This window comes from Opisthocomus hoazin, chromosome W (genome assembly GCF_030867145.1).
Source record: "Opisthocomus hoazin isolate bOpiHoa1 chromosome W, bOpiHoa1.hap1, whole genome shotgun sequence".
Classification (NCBI taxonomy): Eukaryota; Metazoa; Chordata; class Aves; order Opisthocomiformes; family Opisthocomidae; genus Opisthocomus; species Opisthocomus hoazin.
The window spans coordinates 36,711,536-36,738,560 of NC_134453.1; the positions used below are offsets into that span (position 1 = coordinate 36,711,536).

At 51.1% G+C, this 27,025-nt stretch overlaps 2 long non-coding RNA genes across 3 annotated transcripts; both read right to left on the minus strand.

The window, feature by feature from the left end:
- Window positions 1–7,443: 7,443 nt before the first annotated feature.
- On the minus strand, window positions 7,444–10,449 carry LOC142365687 (uncharacterized). 2 transcript variants are annotated; one of them, XR_012766555.1, is made up of 2 exons: window positions 9,903–10,449; window positions 7,444–8,342 (listed from the first exon to the last, which is right to left on the minus strand). It is a non-coding gene; the product is annotated as an uncharacterized LOC142365687 (long non-coding RNA). The 2 variants fall into 2 exon arrangements; XR_012766556.1 differs by having other exon boundaries at window positions 9,706–10,449.
- Window positions 10,450–19,701: 9,252 nt separating this feature from the next.
- LOC142365694 (uncharacterized) lies at window positions 19,702–22,160 on the minus strand. Its single transcript, XR_012766564.1, has 2 exons — window positions 21,976–22,160; window positions 19,702–20,600 (listed from the first exon to the last, which is right to left on the minus strand). It is a non-coding gene; the product is annotated as an uncharacterized LOC142365694 (long non-coding RNA).
- Between the last annotated feature and the right edge of the window lie 4,865 nt (window positions 22,161–27,025).

Below are 27,025 nucleotides of genomic sequence, written 5' to 3' on the forward strand. Positions count from 1 at the left end.
ATCCTGTCTGTTATGTAGGGACACTTCAGGAGAGGGGGGAGGGTTCTTCCTTCTAGCCCAAGCACAGACAAGCGTCCAGCCTCCTTCATCTCGTGAGTTACTTGCGTCAGTCAGCTCGAGGTTGGATTCAGGCTCACCTTCCTCTTGCGCAGCCTTAAGGCTCGTTGCGACGGACCGCTCTTGAGCTCGGAGGAAGTGACCCTCTAATATTAACCAGCCTCCTTGGGCCCCTCTTCCCTCCAGGGCCCTATCCCACAGGACGCCTCCAAGCAGATCCCTGAAGAGGCCAGAGTCGGCTCTCCTCAAGTCCAGGGTTGCGAGCTTGCTTTTTACCCTCCTCTCGGGATCCTGAACTCCGCCATCTCACGGCCGCTGCAGCCAAGGCTGCCTTTGGCCTTCGCATCCCCAACGAGCCCCTCCTTGTTGTTCAGCAGGAGGTCCAGCAGAGCACCTCTCCTCGTGCTTTTTCCCCATACTGCGCGCGTTAGCGTGCAGGCACTTCAGAGAGGCACCCCAGCACGTTGACTCCCTAGAAGGGGCTCTGGGGATTTCTCCATTGATGCCGTGAAAAGCCGGAATTGAAGACTCAATAGTTGGCAGACTGTTAAGCAGGTATTCTTTATTGCGACGCCGGGCACACGGGGGATCTCTCCTCCAAACGTGCGCGCCAAACACCCTGTCATTTCAGGTTAGATACAATCACAATATACAGATTCATTATATTTCCGAGAAATGCTTAGCATATTCATGACTTTTCCAAAAACTAATTAGCATATGTTAATGCCTTTAACGCATGTCTGTTAGCGTCCTCGGGTGGTCTTTGAGGGTCTCAAGGTGAAGGCTTATACTCCTCATCACAGTGTCTGCTGGTTGACCTTTGTTTCTGCGCAAACTCAGGTCTAAGATTACGTATACCGTGTCCTTCCAGGTTGTTTTGCTCCGGTCTTGTCGCCCTCTTGGTGCCTCTTTACCTCTGTAGCTTGGTGCATCTGCCCTCCCAAGGCTGAGCTGTCCAAATAACATTATTTAGGAGTCTCTCTATCTTAGAGCTTTCCTATCCCTCCCCAAAACAGCAAGTCAAGTTTGTCCAAGTAGTGTCGTTTAGGAGCCTCTTTATCTTAGCGCTTTCCTGTCTTCTCAAATCAGCAAGGATCTACTTCAGTTTCATTACAATCACTCTGGTAAGTGGAAATTTTACATTTACAGGTATCACCATGATGGTGCCTTGTAGGCACTTCCTTGCTTACATGCAAGTGCTGGAGGTGACCCCGCTTAAGCCCCCTTTTGTTGATTTTGTGATCCCTTCCCGTCACATCACCCCCTGCCCTTTGCTCATTGACCCTGTCCCTCACTCCCTCGCAGGGCTGCTGGTTACTCTCTCCCTCCCCCTCGTTCTTAGTTTAAAGCCCTCCTAATGAGGTCAGCTAGCCTACTGGCAAAAATACCTTTGCCCCGCTTAGTGAGGTGAATCCCCTCTCCCCCAAGCAGACGCTGATCCGCAGACAGGGTCCCACGGTCATAAGAACCCAAACCCCTGTCGCCAGCACCGGCTCCGCAGCCAATTATTGACCTGCATTATCAGTGCCCTCCTCCTCCTCCTCCTCCTCCTCCTCCTCCTCCCACCCTTTCCCCTCACTGGCAGGACTGAGGAGAACACCACCTGGGCCCCCATGCCCTTGACTACCGCCCTCAGAGCTCTGGGGTCATTGCTAGGGGAAGCCTGCTGTGACGGATGCGCTCCTCCTGTCCAAACTAACTGAACTTTGGTCCAGGCAGATGCTCAACAAGCAGGCCTAACCCAAGTTAGTCCTGTTGTGTGAGGCTGTAGAAAATGTTGTATTTACTCGAAAAAGTTAAGAATTTAGGTTAGAATAAGTTAACTATAGTATAAGGCTAAATGCAACCAGAATGCCACTCGAAAGGCCTGAGATGTTGTTCTCAGCCTTGTCCCTTGTACAGACCCACCCGAGACTGGCTTAAAACCCAGTCAAGCTAATCACACAAAGACAATATTAACAAAAGATGATTAATTATCTGAAACAGGTGTATCGCAGTATAGAAGGAAACTTTTTGTATGAGAAAATTGCTCGCTTTAACTAAACTTTTAATAGAACATCTTGAAGCCTCTCGAAGTCTTTCTCAGAATTGTACCAAACAGAATTCACAGAAGAAGATAAAGGACAGGCGACGACCCCGAGCCGACCCTGAAACCAAACGGGACCTGCAACCAGCGAGGGGGAATTCTGCTAAGAGAGAAGAACAGAGAGAATTGAATAAATGATGTATTTAAGGAACTGGACGGTTGCTTAGAAACTTATGAAGATTCTAGACTTGATGCAATCGGTTTAAGAAATGTATATAAACTGGTCTAAGCGAGTTGAGCTTTGCCACTCACTCAGGTGATGGCCCAACTCCGAGTTGTCAATAAAGCAAACCTAGAGGTACTCACGTCTGGTTTTTCCCTTGTAGAGATGGCACCCCAGATGGGACTCTAGGACACAAGAGGAAGGAGAGCCAGGAAATCCTCCGGACAAGCCCCTTACCAACGCTCACTTGCCGGCAACAATAGGTGAGTTCACCTACGAGACTTGGGCACGGGTGATTCCAGACAAAACTGGGAGTACTCTTGTGTTTAAACTTGCTAAGAGCTTAGCTAAGTCCATTAGAATTTTTGTGAAAATGGGAACTGTACCCAGCGTTGGAAGGGGGACGCCCCTTGCTGAGGTCTTAGAGAATTGGAAGCAAATAACTTTGGCACAAACTTTACAGGAGCGAAGGTTAATTTTGCTGTGCCAGGAGGAATGGCCGTTCCTGACTCGGACTAGAGGAGGAGGACGACCTATGGATATTTGGCCTCCTACAGGAACAACCTTTAAACTCCATAAATTAAAATTTTTAAGGATAATATTGGAAGATTCTGGCAGCCAGGATATTGATTATTGGCATATATGGTATAATTGGGCTTATCGAAGGCGTAAACCACCTAAGACAAAAGTGAGCTCACCTCCCTCCGCCCCAGAGGCCGAGGAGGTTAATTATGAGAGATTTAATTATGTGGCAAAGTAAAATGCCAAGACTGAGAGATGATGCCGAAAAACGTGCACAAATGTCGTCTGGAATAGTTACTGACTATACTCCTAATCGGAATGATGTGAAAACTCTGTTGAGAGAATTATTCCAGATGGATGAAAGAGAAAAGATTTTCCAAAAGGACAGAGAAATTGCTCAAAGAGGGCAAGGGGTAAACCCCTGGCCCACTGAAAATCCTCTTTGCAACCTAACTACTCCAGATGGCATGCAAGCCTACCAGGTTGCTGTCCGGCAATTATTAGATGCCGTGCGGCAGTGTGGTGAAAAGACTGCAAATTGGACAAAAGTTTTAGAGTGCAGACAAAAACCTGATGAACATCCAAGCAATTACTGGACACAGCTAAAAGCAACTTTATTAAAGTATGGGGGGATGACAAGGGAAAATTTTCAGGAACCACTAGCCATTAGTGTTTTTGTGGAACAATCATCCCCAGACATTAATAAATATTTTAAAAAGCACATGCCAGGATGGCAAGGGGAAACCTTAACTGAAATACTTAGTATTGCTACCTTTGTTTGTGACGGAAGAGACGAAGAAAAACAGAAGAGAGAGAGAGTGAGCAACAGAAACAGGAAAGAAAGCGAGAACGACAGGGAAAGGAGAGGGAAATCAGTCTATTGGCGGCTGCTATAACACAAACTTACAACCCCAGGGGAAGAGGTAGGGGTCTCTCAAGAGGAAACCCGAGCGGCAGAGGACGTGGGGGAAAAGCCCCATTTCCCCCATTTCAAAACCAGTCAACTTCTAATACTCTAGAATGTTTTTATTGTGGAAATTCAGGACATCTTCAACAGGAATGTCCGCTTCGCCCAAGAAGTCCTGGACGAGGAGCCACCCCTGCATATCCACCGCGTCCTCATTCGCAGTGAAATATTAGAGACTCCACACTTGCCAGAGAAACGCGAAAATGTCCCTCGAAGGAGTAGAGGTAAATGAGTACGGACGAGTTCCTGCAAAGGTAAATGGGATTTCTGTTCAGTTTTTAGTAGATACGGGAACAACGTTGTCTCTATTAAGCTATGCCATTCCACAAGTTTCAGAAGAAAAGGTAATTCTACGGGGAGTTGTAGGAGAAGAAGTAAAATACCTCTCTACACCCCTTCCTATTATTTTGGCCGGAAAATTGGCGTGGGGGGAAGGTTTGTGATCTCCCCAAATTCACCCGTATCGTTGCTGGGATGTGACCTTTTGCAGGAATTTGGCACTCAGATACTTCTTGCTCCTAGCGGAATCCAATTGGTAATAACGGGATCTGAAATTATACACATCCCCAAGGACGAAGTTTTATCTTCTAGAATTCCTCAAGGACTCGAAGCGGTTCCCCGGGAACTATGGAGTAACTCTAGCGAAGACTCTTTTCAGTGGTGCCCAGCGACAGGACAAGGGGCAATGGGCACAAAATGAAGCACAGGAAGTTTCGTCTGAACATGAGGAAGAACTTCTTCCCTCTGAGGGTGACGGAGCAGTGGAACAGGCTGCCCAGGGAGGTTGTGGAGTCTCCTTCTCTGGAGATATTCAAGACCCGCCTGGACAAGGTCCTATGCAGCCTGCTCTAGGTGACCCTGCTTCGGCAGGGGGGTTGGACTAGATGACCCACAGAGGTCCCTTCCAACCCCTACCATTCTGTGATTCTGTGAAGACGCAGGATTGCTCTTATCTGCAGAACCGGTAATTATTAAAACAAAAGGAGGCTCGCCCCCTTCGATACCACAGTACCCCATTGTTGATGAAGCTATACCGAGTATACATAAACAAACCGAGTCTTTCTTGAGAAAGGGCACACTTAGAGAATGTCAAAGTCCTTATAATACTCCTATTCTACCCGTAAGCAAACATCGATTATTAGATAAAGATGGGGACCCAGAGTATAGATTTGTTCGAGATCTCCGTGCTGTAAATGAACATGTTATTTCCCCACATCCTGTAGTCCCTGACCCCAGTTTAATTCTTACTCGGATACCTGCGTGCGCTCAATATTATACTGTTTTAGATTTAACTGGAGCATTTTTTAGTATTCCTGTTGCTGAAGAGAGTCAATTAATATCTTTGCCTTTACCTGGCAAGGGAAACAACTGACATGGACCCGATTGCCACAAGGGTTCACTAGCTCACCTACAATCTTTCCTCAAATTTTGAGAAATGACTTCAGGGATTTAAAGTTCCCAGGAGGTTCTGTTAACCGAAGTTAGTCCTGTTGTGTGAGGCTATCGGTGAGAACCCAGCACCAAACCCAACAAACCGGTTTGGCTGGAGACTGGGCTGATAAGCGGCCAAAACTGCGTGAACACGGCAGAAAATCTGACTACGACTCAACCACTTTACGCTAGAAATATGTGCGGCCATCAGGGTCCGTCGAGCTCTCCCTCCATAGCAGCTGGCTGCGCGGCGGCGATCTCCCCTTGAGTAGGGACGCCCCCCAAAGGTTACCCCTCGAGGCCGAGAGATCCCTTACCTGACACCAGGCATCGATGGGTTGGTAAGTGACCTTTTTTTGCATGCATCTAACATTTAAGATACGTACAAGTAAGCTTACGCGATCATCTTTGTATCCCATACTAACTTTAAGCGGATGTTTTCACAGGGGCACCACCAGCTTCGCCGAGTTGCTCAGCTTTGGCCTGCGGCGAGTCCAGTGCCTAGCTGGCTGGAACCAGCTGTGTCCAGCCCAGGGCAGACCCTGGCCTCTTCTCACAGAGGTCACCCCTGCAGGCTGCACCTGCAGCGCTGTGTCCAGTTCTGGTCCCCACAATTCAAAAAAAACCCAGAAAAACAACAAACCGAAAAAAGACACAGACAGACTGGAGAGGGTCCCGAGGAGGGCCACAAAGACGATCAAAGGGCTGGAGAACCCGCCCTGTGAGGAAAGGCTGAAGGAGTTGGGTCTTTTCTCCCTTGGAGAAGAGAAGGCTCAGGGGGGACCTCGTCACAGCATGCCAGTACCAGTACTTAAAGGGTGGCTACAAAGAGGCCGGAGGTGCTCTCTTCGCGAGGAGCCACATGGAGAAGACAAGGGGCAACGGGTACAAGTTGCACCAGGAGAGAGGTTTCATCTCGATACAAGAGACATTTTGTCTCAACGCTGGAGGTTTTCAAGATGCGATTGGACAGGGTGCTAGATAATCTCATCTAGGCTCCCTTTGCCACAAAAGGCTGGGCCAGACGATCTTTCGAGGTCCCTGCCCACCTGGGCTGCTCTAGGATGCTACGATTCTTCAGCGGATCACCGTTTAATAACCCTTTGCTCTCTCTGGTTTGGAACAAAGTATCGGCAACGTTGCCAGCGAGGCGAGACATAGATTCCACCAGGCGCCAGAGACCTCCTAAACCTATGACAATCACCCGGTCTCTCTGAATGTATGAGCCATGCCTAGCTGCTTCAGAATTCCCCCGCCCCCAGAAGCGGGAACACCTTCGGGATACCTTAGGGAGTTTACACAGCCAGAACTTCTCCCTGGGAAGATTAAATAAAGGTGAAGGCCTCGCGTTACTTACGCGCCCGCATCACCAAACTTCACCCCATTGCTTGGGGATACAGAAGAGATGAAGACGCCTTCCAGTGGGCGTCTCTGGTGCCTCAGTAACACGGTGTTTCAAGGGCAACGAAGGATCGCCCTGCTTTCCCGTGCCCATCTCCCTTTTTTAAAAGCCATTAAAGAAAGATGAAGTTTGCCGTCTCCCCGCGATGTAGTTTTGGTTTGGCCCTGGCTGGGATGGAGGCGACTTTCCCCATAGCAGCCCTCACAGTGCTGTGCTTTGCAGTTGTAACACACCAATGTTTTGACTAACTGCTGAGCAGTGCTCCCACAGCATGGAGGCTCTCTCTCCAACCACCCCCAAACTCCAGAAAGCTGGGGGTGGGCAAGAGGTTGGGAGGGGACAGAGCCAGGACAGCTGACCCAAACCGACAAAAGAGAGATTCCACTGTGCTATGGAAGCCCCACAGCTGCCATTCAGACCGAGTGTTTTCCCCTACCATATCCCTCCTCACCAGAAAAGGGATAAAGTGCTCCAACAGGAGTTGGATGCTTCTCCAACACACTGCACTGTGCCAAAACCACCCTCGTATGGCACGCCTGTAGCGTCACGTACAGCGTTTTCTAAAGTGTTAGCAGCGGCCTACACTGGCTTTATGTACATTTGTGTACCACTTCCAAAAAGCTAAGCGTTTGCTTCCCACAAGACGCAGGAGACTGCCAAGCGGTTCCAGCGTCACGCTTCAAATGACTGGCCAAATCACTGCCTAGCTACAAAACGCTGTTAACAGACTGAAACATTCCACATACTTACGCTCCGGGGAGACACCATTTTAACTTGCAGAACTATTTCCCTCAGTAAGACGCTCAAGACAGAGGTGATATCCCCATGCTAAATCTTTATTGTGCAACTGCTGCTCAAAAGCCTTTGTTACCTTCCACAGACACACGTCACAAAAAATGAGACATCGACAGTGGCTAGACTGACGGGCAACAGACGAAATCCATTCAGTGGCGGTTCGTACACGTGGGGCAACTCTTGCGGTGCAAAAATCTTAGCCAGGCGGCCAGCCCAACTGACGGCCACCCAGAATACGTAGATGTACGCGACAGACAGGCTGCCCACCCTCGGGCCCTTCATCCACAACCATCCGGAATCCATGTGTCAGGCCCAGGTGAGCAGCACGCTTCTTCCCAGCGGGCATTAAATGCCCAAGAAGCTGGAGAAAGGAAGTACAAAACCGTAAACAAATAAAATAAAAAGCCACACACAAAGAGGGGAGAGGGCAGGAAGGGAAGGAAGGAGAGCAGAGAACCACCCAGAGAAACCAGTTAGCCAATTCCTAGCAATTCAGCCACTGCGCTTCAAACTACCGTCTGTCCGCCTGCAACCGACATTTTCCTCTCTCTCTCAACCATGACAACAGGCATCAGACTGCGCTCCAAAGCGACACCGCATTTTGCACCAGAAGTACATACCCAGGGATGAGCAGTGCTTTATATCCCTACTTTCAGTCAAAAAGCTCAGTTCCGTTACAAGCTAGAGGCAAAAGGTTACAGCGCCAGAAAACCCAAAATAGCCTACCGCGCCCTATCAAGAGGGAAAGAGTCTAGTAAATTAGGAACTAATTACAGGTACAGTTTAGCATACAGAAAGCTTCCCCAGTACTTACAGATTCACCAGAACCTTCTGCTTCAGATAACCTGATAATTGGCTCCTTAGGCATGACTAGGAAAAGCGTCGGAGCTTGGGGTGAAAGATCGCGGAACGCAAGGCACTGGAGGAAGAGCAAACAGTTAAAACGTGATTGGCTTCAGAGAAAGGCAATAGCTTAAGCAAATCAATATGCCCCACTGAACTCGTGCAGAAGCAGGTTACCGGATACCCCAAACGCAAGCCGAAACGTTGACTTTTCTTACGTGATATCAATACTTTCTATACACAAAATACAACGTATTTACAGAGCCCCCTCCAGAAGCGGGATTCAGCATGCAAGATGATGGGGGCAAGGAGACGGGCCAGGACTTCACATTAGCGACCTCCAGTATGTTTTGATTTGGGTTGACCATTTCCTAAGCACTTTTTCCATTCGATGTGGTCCACGCAGAGGCAGGAGACAAAGGGCTTAACTGAATCAGCAAAGAATTCGGCGAAGTGGAAGATCAGCGGCCATTCGATTTCCATGCTACAGGGAACTCCAGTACTGAGCAAAAGCATAATCACAGGAAGCCTGCAAGTGCAGCGTACCAGTCTGTCTTCTACATTGCACATAAACCCTACCTTCAAGAGCAGAAGACATCCCTAACTGTTAACTGTCAGCAGTTTAATAACAAAATGATACGGGATACTAACTTAAAGTTACCATCGTGTAGGTAAGGGCTGCTTCCCCCCCCCCCCAAGTCTGAGCAGCTCGCTCGAGTTCCTAGCACGTCGTGGTGCACCAGCATCAGTGAACCTTGCAAGCATGCTGTTATCACGGCCCCACCTCACCACAGCAACGAGATCTGGGAAGCTTTTGCAGCCTGCAGGATGACCAGTTTCTAGATTTGTTTTTTTTTGTTTTGTTTTTTACGAAAAATAAGAAAAGCTGTAATTCTTTGCTTTAATAATCCAGTTTGGGGCTTCAGAACCAAAGCCTTGCACAGCAGAGCTGTGAAATCTCTATAACGCTATTACGAGGCACATCAGGACATGCATTTCTCCTATGCAGAACTAACTCCTTACGGTCGCTACTCAGACGTCCACTGTTTACACACCCCCCACATCCCCACCCCCCCCCAGCCGAATCCCCGAGGACACTGACTGCGTGTGCTTAATCTACGGTTTCAAGACTATCATCCTACACGAGGCAGGACCGCTCCCATCCCTCGGCAGCAAACTTTGCGCGACTTGCAGTGCCAAAGGGATATCACGCGGCAAACGTCTGCGGCTGCCACCAAGAGCGTTACCGTCAGAGGCCCTCCTCTGCGCACGCGCCACGGTGGGGCTGGGAACCGAGGCGAGCCGGACAGCACCAGCAACCCAGTACGCGCCGCGGCAGCCGGGGGGGGGCACCGAAGAAGCGCGATGTTTTAGGGATGGTGCAGTAGAGAGCGCCACAACCCAGAGAGGCCCCGCCCGTCCCCCGTCCCTCCACCCACCCTGCCGCGCTCCCGGGCACCGCGCAACGGGCCCTCGGCTCAGGGTGCCTGCGAGCGCGGGGGAGGGAAGGGAAGGGAAGGGAAGGGAAGGGAAGGGAAGGGAAGGGAAGGGAAGGGAAGGGAAGGGAAGGGAAGGGAAGGGAAGGGAAGGGAAGGGAAGGGAAGGGGGACCGCGCACAGAGCAAAGCCGCGGCGACCTCCTCGTCCTCGCAGATGACGTTGGCGAGGAAGCGCCTTCCCGAAGACAGTGGCGGCGCCCCAATAATCTCGTCAGCCACGACAACGCCCCTTGTCGCCCCCGCGCTTCCTCCACTCGGCCAGGCCCTCCGCGGCGCCCATTGGGCCGCCAGATCGCCGCCGGCCGATCCCGCGTCTCGATGGGCTGTCTCGTCTGTCGTTTTCGCTTGTCCCCGCCCCCCTGGCGGGGCCGCCCTCGTCGACCTGGTGCTTGCCGGGGCTCAGGGAGTTTGCGTGCTCTCGGGGCGCGGAGGGATCCGACCCGGGGGCGGAGGGAGAAGACGTTGGCCGAGTCCGCGGAGGGATCTGCGCCGTGTAGTGCTGCGACCCTGTGGGCGGGCAACGAGGTCTCACAAGAGGCTGGTGTAGCTAGAAGTACTGCTTACTGTTATTTATTACCGCAGCAAGTCCACCCCAAACGTGCTTGTGGCTTTTTGGCGCTGCTCCCTCCAGTCACATGACTGCTTTTGCCAGGGCAGGGCAGGCCTTAACTTTTCAGAACATTTCGCAGAGCCAACAGAAGGTGCTCTAAATTGTTCCCTGAAAGCCCCACTTCAATTGCAGCCGTTTCTAAGCTGCACGCCTCCCGGGAGAAAATAAAATACAAAGCGTGTGTTCAGCACTGGTGGCTTGAGGGCTGGAGGGCAGATCAAGATAGGACTTGCGCTAAGCTGGGTAGGAGGCTTTTAGAAAAATAGGCAGAGCCCCCAAAGCTGCCCGAGGGTGGTCTGTGGTGCCCTGCACCCCCGGGGAGAGCGAGCAATTCGATTGCTCTACACAACTGTAGTGTAACATACATAAACCCTGCTTTCCTCTATATCGGGCTAAGGATAGCCTTAGCCGCCTTTGCGGCAAGGGCACGTTGTCGGCTCGCGTTCAACTTGGTGTCCACCAGGAGCCCCCCACGTCCTTTTCTGCAAAGCTGCTTTCCAGCCAGTCGGCCTCCAGCATATACTGGTGCATGGGGTTGTTCCTCCCCAGGCGCGGGACTTTGCACTTCCCCTTGCTGAACTGCACGAGGCTCCTGCCTGCCCATTTCTCCAGCCCGTCGAGGTCCCTCTGGATGGCAGCACAACCCCCCGGGGTATCAGCCACTCCTCCCAGTTCTGTATCATCAGCAAACTCGCTGAGGGTACGGTCTGTCTACCCATCATCCAGATCATGGATGTGGGAACAGTGATTGCCAGTGAAAACGGAGGAAAAAAATCGTCTGTCTGTAGATCTCCTGTCTTATTTATCGGAGGGGGGGGGGGGTGTGGTGTGGTGTGTGTGCGTAGTGTGGTGTGTGTCTTTAGTCTTCCTTTTCTGACCAACGCCCCAGTAGAAGCCCTTCCTACGATTCTTCACACCCCTTGCCAAATTCAGCTCCGGCTGTGCCTTAGCTTTCCTCATCCCATCCCCACGCACCCGGGCAGCATCCTTACATTCTTCCCAGGCTGCCTGTCCCCGCTTCCACTGCCTACGCGTTTCCTTCTCGCGCTTCAGCTCGACCAGAAGGTCCTCACTCAGCCACGTTTGTTACCCGTGCTGCGCGCGTTGGCGTTGAGACGCTTCAGTTGGGCTGTCGACCGCATCACCTTTTTGGAGGATCGCGCCCCAGTTCCTTTGCGGCATTTCTCAGGTGTTCCCCTGTTGGTTCCTAACGCATCAGCAGCCCCTGGCTCTTCTCTGTTGCTCAAAACTCCATCCCCTTCCCCCGCCGAGTCTAGTTTAAAGCCCTCCTTGTGAGTCTGGCCAGCTCGTTGGCGAAGCCCCTCTTGCCCCGCTTGGTCAGGTGAATCCCATCAGCTGCCAACAGACCCGGCTTCTCAAAGGTAGATCCATGATCACAGAAGGCAAAACCTTGAGCATGGCACCAGCTACGCGGCCAGGCATTCACCTGTTCAATTCGCCTCCTCCTTCCTGGACCCATTCCTCTGACTGGGAGGATAGAGGAGACCACCACCTCTGCTCCTGATTCTTTTAACGTTGCTCCGAGGGACATATAGTCTCTTTGGAGGGTTCCAAGTTGCCTCGTCACACCCTACACGGAACAGTAGGAGCGGATGATAATCTGTAGGGTTCACCAGGCTCGGCAGCCTCTCAGTGACGCCACGGATGCGAGCTCCTGGTAGGCAGCAGACTTCTCTAGAGAAACTGTCTGGACGGCAAATGGGTGCTTCGGTGCCTCTCAGTAGGGAATCTCCAATTACTAATACCTTACGTGCTTTTCCGGTGGCACTGGTTCGAATGCGGGTCGGTGGTTGGGTCAGCTTTGCATGGCTGGCTTGTCCTGGATCCTGTCCGTTACTCGCGTGCTCTTCAGTCCCCAAGCCCAGAGCATCCTGTCTGTTATGTAGGGACACTTCAGGAGAGGGGGGAGGGTTCTTCCTTCTAGCCCAAGCACAGACAAGCGTCCAGCCTCCTTCATCTCGTGAGTTACTTGCGTCAGCTCGAGGTTGGATTCAGGCTCACCTTCCTCTTGCGCAGCCTTAAGGCTCGTTGCGACGGACCGCTCTTGAGCTCGGAGGAAGTGACCCTCTAATATTAACCAGCTTCCTTGGGCCCCTCTTCCCTCCAGGGCCCTATCCCACAGGACGCCTCCAAGCAGATCCCTGAAGAGGCCAGAGTCGGCTCTCCTCAAGTCCAGGGTTGCGAGCTTGCTTTTTACCCTCCTCTCGGGATCCTGAACTCCGCCATCTCACGGCCGCTGCAGCCAAGGCTGCCTTTGGCCTTTGCATCCCCAACGAGCCCCTCCTTGTTGTTCAGCAGGAGGTCCAGCAGAGCACCTCTCCTCGTGCTTTTTCCCCATACTGCGCGCGTTAGCGTGCAGGCACTTCAGAGAGGCACCCCAGCACGTTGACTCCCTAGAAGGGGCTCTGGGGATTTCTCCATTGATGCCGTGAAAAGCCGGAATTGAAGACTCAATAGTTGGCAGACTGTTAAGCAGGTATTCTTTATTGCAGCGCTGGGCACACGGGGGATCTCTCCTCCAAACGTGCACGCCAAACACCCTGTCATTTCAGGTTAGATACAATCACAATATACAGATTCATTATATTTCCGAGAAATGCTTAGCATATTCATGACTTTTCCAAAAACTAATTAGCATATGTTAATGTCTTTAACGCATGTCTGTTAGCGTCCTCGGGTGGTCTTTGAGGGTCTCAAGATGAAGGCTTATACTCCTCATCACAGTGTCTGCTGGTCGACCTTTGTTTCTGCGCAAACTCAGGTCTAAGATTACGTATACCATGTCCTTCCAGGTTGTTTTGCTCCGGTCTTGTCACCCTCTTGGTGCCTCTTTACCTCTGTAGCTTGGTGCATCTGCCCTCCCAAGGCTGAGCTGTCCAAATAACATTATTTAGGAGTCTCTCTATCTTAGAGCTTTCCTATCCCTCCCCAAAACAGCAAGTCAAGTTTGTCCAAGTAGTGTCGTTTAGGAGCCTCTTTATCTTAGCGCTTTCCTGTCTTCTCAAATCAGCAAGGATCTACTTCAGTTTCATTACAATCACTCTGGTAAGTGGAAATTTTACATTTACAGGTATCACCATGATGGTGCCTTGTAGGCACTTCCTTGCTTACATGCAAGTGCTGGAGGTGACCCCGCTTAAGCCCCCTTTTGTTGATTTTGTGATCCCTTCCCGTCACATCACCCCCTGCCCTTTGCTCATTGACCCTGTCCCTCACTCCCTCGCAGGGCTGCTGGTTACTCTCTCCCTCCCCCTCGTTCTTAGTTTAAAGCCCTCCTAATGAGGTCAGCTAGCCTACTGGCAAAAATACCTTTGCCCCGCTTAGTGAGGTGGATCCCCTCTCCCCCAAGCAGACGCTGATCCGCAGACAGGGTCCCACGGTCATAAGAACCCAAACCCCTGTCGCCAGCACCGGCTCCGCAGCCAATTATTGACCCGCATTATCAGTGCCCTCCTCCTCCTCCTCCTCCTCCTCCTCCTCCCACCCTTTCCCCTCACTGGCAGGACTGAGGAGAACACCACCTGGGCCCCCATGCCCTTGACTACCGCCCTCAGAGCTCTGGGGTCATTGCTAGGGGAAGCCTGCTGTGACGGATGCGCTCCTCCTGTCCAAACTAACTGGACTTTGGTCCAGGCAGATGCTCAACAAGCAGGCCTAACCCAAGTTAGTCCTGTTGTGTGAGGCTGTAGAAAATGTTGTATTTACTCGAAAAAGTTAAGAATTTAGGTTAGAATAAGTTAACTATAGTATAAGGCTAAATGCAACCAGAATGCCACTCGAAAGGCCTGAGATGTTGTTCTCAGCCTTGTCCCTTGTACAGACCCACCCGAGACTGGCTTAAAACCCAGTCAAGCTAATCACACAAAGACAATATTAACAAAAGATGATTAATTATCTGAAACAGGTGTATCGCAGTATAGAAGGAAACTTTTTGTATGAGAAAATTGCTCGCTTTAACTAAACTTTTAATAGAACATCTTGAAGCCTCTCGAAGTCTTTCTCAGAATTGTACCAAACAGAATTCACAGAAGAAGATAAAGGACAGGCGACGACCCCGAGCCGACCCTGAAACCAAACGGGACCTGCAACCAGCGAGGGGGAATTCTGCTAAGAGAGAAGAACAGAGAGAATTGAATAAATGATGTATTTAAGGAACTGGACGGTTGCTTAGAAACTTATGAAGATTCTAGACTTGATGCAATCGGTTTAAGAAATGTATATAAACTGGTCTAAGCGAGTTGAGCTTTGCCACTCACTCAGGTGATGGCCCAACTCCGAGTTGTCAATAGAGCAAACCTAGAGGTACTCACGTCTGGTTTTTCCCTTGTAGAGATGGCACCCCAGATGGGACTCTAGGACACAAGAGGAAGGAGAGCCAGGAAATCCTCCGGACAAGCCCCTTACCAACGCTCACTTGCCGGCAACAATAGGTGAGTTCACCTACGAGACTTGGGCACGGGTGATTCCAGACAAAACTGGGAGTACTCTTGTGTTTAAACTTGCTAAGAGCTTAGCTAAGTCCATTAGAATTTTTGTGAAAATGGGAACTGTACCCAGCGTTGGAAGGGGGACGCCCCTTGCTGAGGTCTTAGAGAATTGGAAGCAAATAACTTTGGCACAAACTTTACAGGAGCGAAGGTTAATTTTGCTGTGCCAGGAGGAATGGCCGTTCCTGACTCGGACTAGAGGAGGAGGACGACCTATGGATATTTGGCCTCCTACAGGAACAACCTTTAAACTCCATAAATTAAAATTTTTAAGGATAATATTGGAAGATTCTGGCAGCCAGGATATTGATTATTGGCATATATGGTATAATTGGGCTTATCGAAGGCGTAAACCACCTAAGACAAAAGTGAGCTCACCTCCCTCCGCCCCAGAGGCCGAGGAGGTTAATTATGAGAGATTTAATTATGTGGCAAAGTAAAATGCCAAGACTGAGAGATGATGCCGAAAAACGTGCACAAATGTCGTCTGGAATAGTTACTGACTATACTCCTAATCGGAATGATGTGAAAACTCTGTTGAGAGAATTATTCCAGATGGATGAAAGAGAAAAGATTTTCCAAAAGGACAGAGAAATTGCTCAAAGAGGGCAAGGGGTAAACCCCTGGCCCACTGAAAATCCTCTTTGCAACCTAACTACTCCAGATGGCATGCAAGCCTACCAGGTTGCTGTCCGGCAATTATTAGATGCCGTGCGGCAGTGTGGTGAAAAGACTGCAAATTGGACAAAAGTTTTAGAGTGCAGACAAAAACCTGATGAACATCCAAGCAATTACTGGACACAGCTAAAAGCAACTTTATTAAAGTATGGGGGGATGACAAGGGAAAATTTTCAGGAACCACTAGCCATTAGTGTTTTTGTGGAACAATCATCCCCAGACATTAATAAATATTTTAAAAAGCACATGCCAGGATGGCAAGGGGAAACCTTAACTGAAATACTTAGTATTGCTACCTTTGTTTGTGACGGAAGAGACGAAGAAAAACAGAAGAGAGAGAGAGTGAGCAACAGAAACAGGAAAGAAAGCGAGAACGACAGGGAAAGGAGAGGGAAATCAGTCTATTGGCGGCTGCTATAACACAAACTTACAACCCCAGGGGAAGAGGTAGGGGTCTGTCAAGAGGAAACCCGAGCGGCAGAGGACGTGGGGGAAAAGCCCCATTTCCCCCATTTCAAAACCAGTCAACTTCTAATACTCTAGAATGTTTTTATTGTGGAAATTCAGGACATCTTCAACAGGAATGTCCGCTTCGCCCAAGAAGTCCTGGACGAGGAGCCACCCCTGCATATCCACCGCGTCCTCATTCGCAGTGAAATATTAGAGACTCCACACTTGCCGGAGAAACGCGAAAATGTCCCTCGAAGGAGTAGAGGTAAATGAGTACGGACGAGTTCCTGCAAAGGTAAATGGGATTTCTGTTCAGTTTTTAGTAGATACGGGAGCAACGTTGTCTCTATTAAGCTATGCCATTCCACAAGTTTCAGAAGAAAAGGTAATTCTACGGGGAGTTGTAGGAGAAGAAGTAAAATACCTCTCTACACCCCTTCCTATTATTTTGGCCGGAAAATTGGCGTGGGGGGAAGGTTTGTGATCTCCCCAAATTCACCCGTATCGTTGCTGGGATGTGACCTTTTGCAGGAATTTGGCACTCAGATACTTCTTGCTCCTAGCGGAATCCAATTGGTAATAACGGGATCTGAAATTATACACATCCCCAAGGACGAAGTTTTATCTTCTAGAATTCCTCAAGGACTCGAAGCGGTTCCCCGGGAACTATGGAGTAACTCTAGCGAAGACTCTTTTCAGTGGTGCCCAGCGACAGGACAAGGGGCAATGGGCACAAAATGAAGCACAGGAAGTTTCGTCTGAACATGAGGAAGAACTTCTTCCCTCTGAGGGTGACGGAGCAGTGGAACAGGCTGCCCAGGGAGGTTGTGGAGTCTCCTTCTCTGGAGATATTCAAGACCCGCCTGGACAAGGTCCTATGCAGCCTGCTCTAGGTGACCCTGCTTCGGCAGGGGGGTTGGACTAGATGACCCACAGAGGTCCCTTCCAACCCCTACCATTCTGTGATTCTGTGAAGACGCAGGATTGCTCTTATCTGCAGAACCGGTAATTATTAAAACAAAAGGAGGCTCGCCCCCTTCGATACCACAGTACCCCATTGTTGATGAAGCTATACCGAGTATACATAAACAAACCGAGTCTTTCTTGAGAAAGGGCACACTTAGAGAATGTCAAAGTCCTTATAATACTCCTATTCTACCCGTAAGCAAACATCGATTATTAGATAAAGATGGGGACCCAGAGTATAGATTTGTTCGAGATCTCCGTGCTGTAAATGAACATGTTATTTCCCCACATCCTGTAGTCCCTGACCCCAGTTTAATTCTTACTCGGATACCTGCGTGCGCTCAATATTATACTGTTTTAGATTTAACTGGAGCATTTTTTAGTATTCCTGTTGCTGAAGAGAGTCAATTAATATCTTTGCCTTTACCTGGCAAGGGAAACAACTGACATGGACCCGATTGCCACAAGGGTTCACTAGCTCACCTACAATCTTTCCTCAAATTTTGAGAAATGACTTCAGGGATTTAAAGTTCCCAGGAGGTTCTGTTAACCGAAGTTAGTCCTGTTGTGTGAGGCTATCGGTGAGAACCCAGCACCAAACCCAACAAACCGGTTTGGCTGGAGACTGGGCTGATAAGCGGCCAAAACTGCGTGAACACGGCAGAAAATCTGACTACGACTCAACCACTTTACGCTAGAAATATGTGCGGCCATCAGGGTCCGTCGAGCTCTCCCTCCATAGCAGCTGGCTGCGCGGCGGCGATCTCCCCTTGAGTAGGGACGCCCCCCAAAGGTTACCCCTCGAGGCCGAGAGATCCCTTACCTGACACCAGGCATCGATGGGTTGGTAAGTGACCTTTTTTTGCATGCATCTAACATTTAAGATACGTACAAGTAAGCTTACGCGATCATCTTTGTATCCCATACTAACTTTAAGCGGATGTTTTCACAGGGGCACCACCAGCTTCGCCGAGTTGCTCAGCTTTGGCCTGCGGCGAGTCCAGTGCCTAGCTGGCTGGAACCAGCTGTGTCCAGCCCAGGGCAGACCCTGGCCTCTTCTCACAGAGGTCACCCCTGCAGGCTGCACCTGCAGCGCTGTGTCCAGTTCTGGTCCCCACAATTCAAAAAAAACCCAGAAAAACAACAAACCGAAAAAAGACACAGACAGACTGGAGAGGGTCCCGAGGAGGGCCACAAAGACGATCAAAGGGCTGGAGAACCCGCCCTGTGAGGAAAGGCTGAAGGAGTTGGGTCTTTTCTCCCTTGGAGAAGAGAAGGCTCAGGGGGGACCTCGTCACAGCATGCCAGTACCAGTACTTAAAGGGTGGCTACAAAGAGGCCGGAGGTGCTCTCTTCGCGAGGAGCCACATGGAGAAGACAAGGGGCAACGGGTACAAGTTGCACCAGGAGAGAGGTTTCATCTCGATACAAGACAGACATTTTGTCTCAACGCTGGAGGTTTTCAAGATGCGATTGGACAGGGTGCTAGATAATCTCATCTAGGCTCCCTTTGCCACAAAAGGCTGGGCCAGACGATCTTTCGAGGTCCCTGCCCACCTGGGCTGCTCCAGGATGCTACGATTCTTCAGCGGATCACCGTTTAATAACCCTTTGCTCTCTCTGGTTTGGAACAAAGTATCGGCAACATTGCCAGCGAGGCGAGACATAGATTCCACCAGGCGCCAGAGACCTCCTAAACCTATGGCAATCACCCGGTCTCTCTGAATGTATGAGCCATGCCTAGCTGCTTCAGAATTCCCCCGCCCCCAGAAGCGGGAACACCTTCGGGATACCTTAGGGAGTTTACACAGCCAGAACTTCTCCCCGGGAAGATTAAATAAAGGTGAAGGCCTCGCGTTACTTACGCGCCCGCATCACCAAACTTCACCCCATTGCTTGGGGATACAGAAGAGATGAAGACGCCTTCCAGTGGGCGTCTCTGGTGCCTCAGTAACACGGTGTTTCAAGGGCAACGAAGGATCGCCCTGCTTTCCCGTGCCCATCTCCCTTTTTTAAAAGCCATTAAAGAAAGATGAAGTTTGCCGTCTCCCCGCGATGTAGTTTTGGTTTGGCCCTGGCTGGGATGGAGGCGACTTTCCCCATAGCAGCCCTCACAGTGCTGTGCTTTGCAGTTGTAACACACCAATGTTTTGACTAACTGCTGAGCAGTGCTCCCACAGCATGGAGGCTCTCTCTCCAACCACCCCCAAACTCCAGAAAGCTGGGGGTGGGCAAGAGGTTGGGAGGGGACAGAGCCAGGACAGCTGACCCAAACCGACAAAAGAGAGATTCCACTGTGCTATGGAAGCCCCACAGCTGCCATTCAGACCGAGTGTTTTCCCCTACCATATCCCTCCTCACCAGAAAAGGGATAAAGTGCTCCAACAGGAGTTGGATGCTTCTCCAACACACTGCACTGTGCCAAAACCACCCTCGTATGGCACGCCTGTAGCGTCACGTACAGCGTTTTCTAAAGTGTTAGCAGCGGCCTACACTGGCTTTATGTACATTTGTGTACCACTTCCAAAAAGCTAAGCGTTTGCTTCCCACAAGACGCAGGAGACTGCCAAGCGGTTCCAGCGTCACGCTTCAAATGACTGGCCAAATCACTGCCTATCTACAGAACGCTGTTAACAGACTGAAACATTCCACATACTTACGCTCCGGGGAGACACCATTTTAACTTGCAGAACTATTTCCCTCAGTAAGACGCTCAAGACAGAGGTGATATCCCCATGCTAAATCTTTATTGTGCAACTGCTGCTCAAAAGCCTTTGTTACCTTCCACAGACACACGTCACAAAAAATGAGACATCGACAGTAGCTAGATTGACGGGCAACAGACGAAATCCATTCAGTGGCGGTTCGTACACGTGGGGCAACTCTTGCGGTGCAAAAATCTTAGCCAGGCGGCCAGCCCAACTGACGGCCACCCAGAATACGTAGATGTACGCGACAGACAGGCTGCCCACCCTCGGGCCCTTCATCCACAACCATCCGGAATCCATGTGTCAGGCCCAGGTGAGCAGCACGCTTCTTCCCAGCGGGCATTAAATGCCCAAGAAGCTGGAGAAAGGAAGTACAAAACCGTAAACAAATAAAATAAAAAGCCACACACAAAGAGGGGAGAGGGCAGGAAGGGAAGGAAGGAGAGCAGAGAACCACCCAGAGAAACCAGTTAGCCAATTCCTAGCAATTCAGCCACTGCGCTTCAAACTACCGTCTGTCCGCCTGCAACCGACATTTTCCTCTCTCTCTCAACCATGACAACAGGCATCAGACTGCGCTCCAAAGCGACACCGCATTTTGCACCAGAAGTACATACCCAGGGATGAGCAGTGCTTTATATCCCTACTTTCAGTCAAAAAGCTCAGTTCCGTTACAAGCTAGAGGCAAAAGGTTACAGCGCCAGAAAACCCAAAATAGCCTACCGCGCCCTATCAAGAGGGAAAGAGTCTAGTAAATTAGGAACTAATTACAGGTACAGTTTAGCATACAGAAAGCTTCCCCAGTACTTACAGATTCACCAGAACCTTCTGCTTCAGATAACCTGATAATTGGCTCCTTAGGCATGACTAGGAAAAGCGTCGGAGCTTGGGGTGAAAGATCGCGGAACGCAAGGCACTGGAGGAAGAGCAAACAGTTAAAACGTGATTGGCTTCAGAGAAAGGCAATAGCTTAAGCAAATCAATATGCCCCACTGAACTCGTGCAGAAGCAGGTTACCGGATACCCCAAACGCAAGCCGAAACGTTGACTTTTCTTACGTGATATCAATACTTTCTATACACAAAATACAACGTATTTACAGAGCCCCCTCCAGAAGCGGGATTCAGCATGCAAGATGATGGGGGCAAGGAGACGGGCCAGGACTTCACATTAGCGACCTCCAGTATGTTTTGATTTGGGTTGACCATTTCCTAAGCACTTTTTCCATTCGATGTGGTCCACGCAGAGGCAGGAGACAAAGGGCTTAACTGAATCAGCAAAGAATTCGGCGAAGTGGAAGATCAGCAGCCATTTGTTTTCCATGCTACAGAGAACTCCAGTACTGAGCAAAAGCATAATCACAGGAAGCCTGCAAGTGCAGCGTACCAGTCTGTCTTCTACATTGCACATAAACCCTACCTTCAAGAGCAGAAGACATCCCTAACTGTTAACTGTCAGCAGTTTAATAACAAAATGATACGGGATACTAACTTAAAGTTACCATCGTGTAGGTAAGGGCTGCTTTCCCCCCCCCCCCCCCCAAGTCTGAGCAGCTCGCTCGAGTTCCTAGCACGTCGTGGTGCACCAGCATCCGTGAACCTTGCAAGCATGCTGTTATCACGGCCCCACCTCACCACAGCAACGAGATCTGGGAAGCTTTTGCAGCCTGCAGGATGACCGGTTTCTAGATTTGTTTTTTGTTTTGTTTTTCACGAAAAATAAGAAAAGCTGTAATTCTTTGCTTTAATAATCCAGTTCGGGGCTTCAGAACCAAAGCCTTGCACAGCAGAGCTGTGAAATCTCTATAACGCTATTACGAGGCACATCAGGACATGCATTTCTCCTATGCAGAACTAACTCCTTACGGTCGCTACTCAGACGTCCACTGTTTACACACACCCCACATCCCCACCCCCCCCCCCCAGCCGAATCCCCGAGGACACTGACTGCGTGTGCTTAATCTACGGTTTCAAGACTATCATCCTACACGAGGCAGGACCGCTCCCATCCCTCGGCAGCAAACTTTGCACGACTTGCAGTGCCAAAGGGATATCACGCGGCAAACGTCTGCGGCTGCCACCAAGAGCGTTACCGTCAGAGGCCCTCCTCTGCGCACGCGCGCACGCGCCACGGTGGGGCTGGGAACCGAGGCGAGCCGGACAGCACCAGCAACCCAGTACGCGCCGCGGCAGCCGGGGGGGGCACCGAAGAAGCGCGATGTTTTAGGGATGGTGCAGTAGAGAGCGCCACAACCCAGAGAGGCCCCGCCCGTCCCCCGTCCCTCCACCCACCCTGCCGCGCTCCCGGGCACCGCGCAACGGGCCCTCGGCTCAGGGTGCCTGCGAGCGCGGGGGAGAGAAGGGAAGGGAAGGGAAGGGAAGGGAAGGGAAGGGAAGGGAAGGGAAGGGAAGGGAAGGGAAGGGAAGGGAAGGGAAGGGAAGGGAAGGGAAGGGAAGGGAAGGGAAGGGAAGGGGGACCGCGCACAGAGCAAAGCCGCGGCAACCTCCTCGTCCTCGCAGATGACGTTGGCGGGGAAGCGCCTTCCCGAAGACAGTGGCGGCGCCCCAATAATCTCGTCAGCCACGACAACGCCCCTTGTCGCCCCCGCGCTTCCTCCACTCGGCCAGGCCCTCCGCGGCGCCCATTGGGCCGCCAGATCGCCGCCGGCCGATCCCGCGTCTCGATGGGCTGTCTCGTCTGTCGTTTTCGCTTGTCCCCGCCCCCCTGGCGGGGCCGCCCTCGTCGACCTGGTGCTTGCCGGGGCTCAGGGAGTTTGCGTGCTCTCGGGGCGCGGAGGGATCCGACCCGGGGGCGGAGGGAGAAGACGTTGGCCGAGTCCGCGGAGGGATCTGCGCCGTGTAGTGCTGCGACCCTGTGGGCGGGCAACGAGGTCTCACAAGAGGCTGGTGTAGCTAGAAGTACTGCTTACTGTTATTTATTACCGCAGCAAGTCCACCCCAAACGTGCTTGTGGCTTTTTGGCGCTGCTCCCTCCAGTCACATGACTGCTTTTGCCAGGGCAGGGCAGGCCTTAACTTTTCAGAACATTTCGCAGAGCCAACAGAAGGTGCTCTAAATTGTTCCCTGAAAGCCCCACTTCAATTGCAGCCGTTTCTAAGCTGCACGCCTCCCGGGAGAAAATAAAATACAAAGCGTGTGTTCAGCACTGGTGGCTTGAGGGCTGGAGGGCAGATCAAGATAGGACTTGCGCTAAGCTGGGTAGGAGGCTTTTAGAAAAATAGGCAGAGCCCCCAAAGCTGCCCGAGGGTGGTCTGTGGTGCCCTGCACCCCCGGGGAGAGCGAGCAATTCGATTGCTCTACACAACTGTAGTGTAACATACATAAACCCTGCTTTCCTCTATATCGGGCTAAGGATAGCCTTAGCCGCCTTTGCGGCAAGGGCACGTTGTCGGCTCGCGTTCAACTTGGTGTCCACCAGGAGCCCCCCACGTCCTTTTCTGCAAAGCTGCTTTCCAGCCAGTCGGCCTCCAGCATATACTGGTGCATGGGGTTGTTCCTCCCCAGGCGCGGGACTTTGCACTTCCCCTTGTTGAACTGCACGAGGCTCCTGCCTGCCCATTTCTCCAGCCCGTCGAGGTCCCTCTGGATGGCAGCACAACCCCCCGGGGTATCAGCCACTCCTCCCAGTTCTGTATCATCAGCAAACTCGCTGAGGGTACGGTCTGTCTACCCATCATCCAGATCATGGATGTGGGAACAGTGATTGCCAGTGAAAACGGAGGAAAAAAATCGTCTGTCTGTAGATCTCCTGTCTTATTTATCGGAGGGGGGGGGTGTGGTGTGGTGTGGTGTGTGTGCGTAGTGTGGTGTGTGTCTTTAGTCTTCCTTTTCTGACCAACGCCCCAGTAGAAGCCCTTCCTACGATTCTTCACACCCCTTGCCAAATTCAGCTCCGGCTGTGCCTTAGCTTTCCTGATCCCATCCCCACGCACCCGGGCAGCATCCTTATATTCTTCCCAGGCTGCCTGTCCCCGCTTCCACTGCCTACGCGTTTCCTTCTCGCGCTTCAGCTCGACCAGAAGGTCCTCACTCAGCCACGTTTGTTACCCGTGCTGCGCGCGTTGGCGTTGAGACGCTTCAGTTGGGCTGTCGACCGCATCACCTTTTTGGAGGATCGCGCCCCAGTTCCTTTGCGGCATTTCTCAGGTGTTCCCCTGTTGGTTCCTAACGCATCAGCAGCCCCTGGCTCTTCTCTGTTGCTCAAAACTCCATCCCCTTCCCCCGCCGAGTCTAGTTTAAAGCCCTCCTTGTGAGTCTGGCCAGCTCGTTGGCGAAGCCCCTCTTGCCCCGCTTGGTCAGGTGAATCCCATCAGCTGCCAACAGACCCGGCTTCTCAAAGGTAGATCCATGATCACAGAAGGCAAAACCTTGAGCATGGCACCAGCTACGCGGCCAGGCATTCACCTGTTCAATTCGCCTCCTCCTTCCTGGACCCATTCCTCTGACTGGGAGGATAGAGGAGACCACCACCTCTGCTCCTGATTCTTTTAACGTTGCTCCGAGGGACATATAGTCTCTTTGGAGGGTTCCAAGTTGCCTCGTCACACCCTACACGGAACAGTAGGAGCGGATGATAATCTGTAGGGTTCACCAGGCTCGGCAGCCTCTCAGTGACGCCACGGATGCGAGCTCCTGGTAGGCAGCAGACTTCTCCAGAGAAACCGTCTGGACGGCAAATGGGTGCTTCGGTGCCTCTCAGTAGGGAATCTCCAATTACTAATACCTTACGTGCTTTTCCGGTGGCACTGGTTCGAATGCGGGTCGGTGGTTGGGTCAGCTTTGCATGGCTGGCTTGTCCTGGATCCTGTCCGTTACTCGCGTGCTCTTCAGTCCCCAAGCCCAGAGCATCCTGTCTGTTATGTAGGGACACTTCAGGAGAGGGGGGAGGGTTCTTCCTTCTAGCCCAAGCACAGACAAGCGTCCAGCCTCCTTCATCTCGTGAGTTACTTGCGTCAGTCAGCTCGAGGTTGGATTCAGGCTCACCTTCCTCTTGCGCAGCCTTAAGGCTCGTTGCGACGGACCGCTCTTGAGCTCGGAGGAAGTGACCCTCTAATATTAACCAGCCTCCTTGGGCCCCTCTTCCCTCCAGGGCCCTATCCCACAGGACGCCTCCAAGCAGATCCCTGAAGAGGCCAGAGTCGGCTCTCCTCAAGTCCAGGGTTGCGAGCTTGCTTTTTACCCTCCTCTCGGGATCCTGAACTCCGCCATCTCACGGCCGCTGCAGCCAAGGCTGCCTTTGGCCTTCGCATCCCCAACGAGCCCCTCCTTGTTGTTCAGCAGGAGGTCCAGCAGAGCACCTCTCCTCGTGCTTTTTCCCCATACTGCGCGCGTTAGCGTGCAGGCACTTCAGAGAGGCACCCCAGCACGTTGACTCCCTAGAAGGGGCTCTGGGGATTTCTCCATTGATGCCGTGAAAAGCCGGAATTGAAGACTCAATAGTTGGCAGACTGTTAAGCAGGTATTCTTTATTGCGACGCCGGGCACACGGGGGATCTCTCCTCCAAACGTGCGCGCCAAACACCCTGTCATTTCAGGTTAGATACAATCACAATATACAGATTCATTATATTTCCGAGAAATGCTTAGCATATTCATGACTTTTCCAAAAACTAATTAGCATATGTTAATGTCTTTAACGCATGTCTGTTAGCGTCCTCGGGTGGTCTTTGAGGGTCTCAAGGTGAAGGCTTATACTCCTCATCACAGTGTCTGCTGGTTGACCTTTGTTTCTGCGCAAACTCAGGTCTAAGATTACGTATACCGTGTCCTTCCAGGTTGTTTTGCTCCGGTCTTGTCGCCCTCTTGGTGCCTCTTTACCTCTGTAGCTTGGTGCATCTGCCCTCCCAAGGCTGAGCTGTCCAAATAACATTATTTAGGAGTCTCTCTATCTTAGAGCTTTCCTATCCCTCCCCAAAACAGCAAGTCAAGTTTGTCCAAGTAGTGTCGTTTAGGAGCCTCTTTATCTTAGCGCTTTCCTGTCTTCTCAAATCAGCAAGGATCTACTTCAGTTTCATTACAATCACTCTGGTAAGTGGAAATTTTACATTTACAGGTATCACCATGATGGTGCCTTGTAGGCACTTCCTTGCTTACATGCAAGTGCTGGAGGTGACCCCGCTTAAGCCCCCTTTTGTTGATTTTGTGATCCCTTCCCGTCACATCACCCCCTGCCCTTTGCTCATTGACCCTGTCCCTCACTCCCTCGCAGGGCTGCTGGTTACTCTCTCCCTCCCCCTCGTTCTTAGTTTAAAGCCCTCCTAATGAGGTCAGCTAGCCTACTGGCAAAAATACCTTTGCCCCGCTTAGTGAGGTGGATCCCCTCTCCCCCAAGCAGACGCTGATCCGCAGACAGGGTCCCACGGTCATAAGAACCCAAACCCCTGTCGCCAGCACCGGCTCCGCAGCCAATTATTGACCCGCATTATCAGTGCCCTCCTCCTCCTCCTCCTCCTCCTCCTCCCACCCTTTCCCCTCACTGGCAGGACTGAGGAGAACACCACCTGGGCCCCCATGCCCTTGACTACCGCCCTCAGAGCTCTGGGGTCATTGCTAGGGGAAGCCTGCTGTGACGGATGCGCTCCTCCTGTCCAAACTAACTGAACTTTGGTCCAGGCAGATGCTCAACAAGCAGGCCTAACCCAAGTTAGTCCTGTTGTGTGAGGCTGTAGAAAATGTTGTATTTACTCGAAAAAGTTAAGAATTTAGGTTAGAATAAGTTAACTATAGTATAAGGCTAAATGCAACCAGAATGCCACTCGAAAGGCCTGAGATGTTGTTCTCAGCCTTGTCCCTTGTACAGACCCACCCGAGACTGGCTTAAAACCCAGTCAAGCTAATCACACAAAGACAATATTAACAAAAGATGATTAATTATCTGAAACAGGTGTATCGCAGTATAGAAGGAAACTTTTTGTATGAGAAAATTGCTCGCTTTAACTAAACTTTTAATAGAACATCTTGAAGCCTCTCGAAGTCTTTCTCAGAATTGTACCAAACAGAATTCACAGAAGAAGATAAAGGACAGGCGACGACCCCGAGCCGACCCTGAAACCAAACGGGACCTGCAACCAGCGAGGGGGAATTCTGCTAAGAGAGAAGAACAGAGAGAATTGAATAAATGATGTATTTAAGGAACTGGACGGTTGCTTAGAAACTTATGAAGATTCTAGACTTGATGCAATCGGTTTAAGAAATGTATATAAACTGGTCTAAGCGAGTTGAGCTTTGCCACTCACTCAGGTGATGGCCCAACTCCGAGTTGTCAATAAAGCAAACCTAGAGGTACTCACGTCTGGTTTTTCCCTTGTAGAGATGGCACCCC